The sequence below is a fragment of the Bison bison genome, unplaced genomic scaffold (assembly GCF_000754665.1).
Source record: "Bison bison bison isolate TAMUID 2011002044 unplaced genomic scaffold, Bison_UMD1.0 scf7180017837531, whole genome shotgun sequence".
Classification (NCBI taxonomy): domain Eukaryota; kingdom Metazoa; phylum Chordata; class Mammalia; order Artiodactyla; family Bovidae; genus Bison; species Bison bison.
This window is the reverse complement of record NW_011473842.1, coordinates 11,832-13,181: the sequence shown is the minus strand read 5'-3', so window position 1 is coordinate 13,181 and position 1,350 is coordinate 11,832.

Genomic DNA, 1,350 nt, shown 5'->3' with positions numbered 1-1,350 from the left:
TTGTTGGGCCAGTGTGAGGAAAGCAGGAGAGACTCCATCTTGAAGCCTGTCATCAATCTTAAAGACAGGATGGAAACGGGGCCTGAACCCACCCAAGAGTGAGGAAACTGTTGCTATTGAAAACCAGGTCTCCTGGAGACATCCCACCCTACAGATGGCAAACGAGACTGTAGTTGAGTCAGGCTGCCCCTGTTAGATTAACCATGGAGACATCCCTTCTTAATGTATAATCATTGTTGTCCATGATTGAGTTTTACAATAAAGAAGTTGCTAACATGTAACCAGTCACATAGAGGGGTGTGGGGGCGGGGGTTATAAAACTGGCCTCTCAGAAACATCAGGGTCCTTGTTGGGAACTGATTCCCCTTGGACCAGCTGGTGTAATAAACTGTACTCCACTGTCTTGAGTGTCCTCCGAGGTGTGTTTTGCCACTCCGGATTCCACAATACTACAAGGATATACTGTGCAACACAAAAACATAGCCAATATTTTACAATAACTATAAATGGAGTATAACCTTTAAAACTTGTGAATCACTATATTGTACATTTGTAACATATAATATTGTACATCAACTATACTTCAATTAAAAAATGAAATAAAATGATGGCTTGAGTCATTTCCTGAATTACTCAGTTTTCCTGGGTCTCTTCCATAATAAAGGAGGTATGCATGTTATTAAACTTCTGTTTCTTTTTCTCCTATTAATGTCTTTTTATTACAGTGGGAGGCAGGGACATCTCAACCAAGAACCTTGAAGAGTAGAAGGAAAATGATTTTTCCTCCCCAACAAAGGCAAAGTCTCTACCAATGGCCTACAAAACCCTCCACGATCTGGCCTTAGCCTTGTGCTCTGCTATTTTTGTGTTCGTTCACTCAGTTTCATCCATACTGATCCCTTTGCTCTTTTTAGAAGGGGGCAGGTATGCTTCAGTCTTTCTGGCACACTCTTCCCCCAGATGGCTTATTCCCTCCTTTATCTTTACTTCAATGGCACATTCTTGGTTGAAGCCAACTCAGATCCACCCTTTTAATTTTGTATCCTTTCATTCCTGTACTCCTGACACCCTTCCCCTGCTTACTCTGTTCTATTTCTTTAGAAGAGGTGGCAAGAATACACAGAACTATACAAAAAAGATCTTAATGACCTGAATAACCACAATGAACTAGATCCCACATGCTCCAACTAAAGATCCTGTGTGCTGCAACTAAGACCCAGTGAAGCCAAATAAGCAAATAAAAACAAAGAAAAAAAGAATATATGGGTGTTCCCAGTACCATTTGTGAAAAGACTATCCTTTCCCTGTATAAATTGTCTTTGCACCTTTGTTGAAAATCAAATATACATG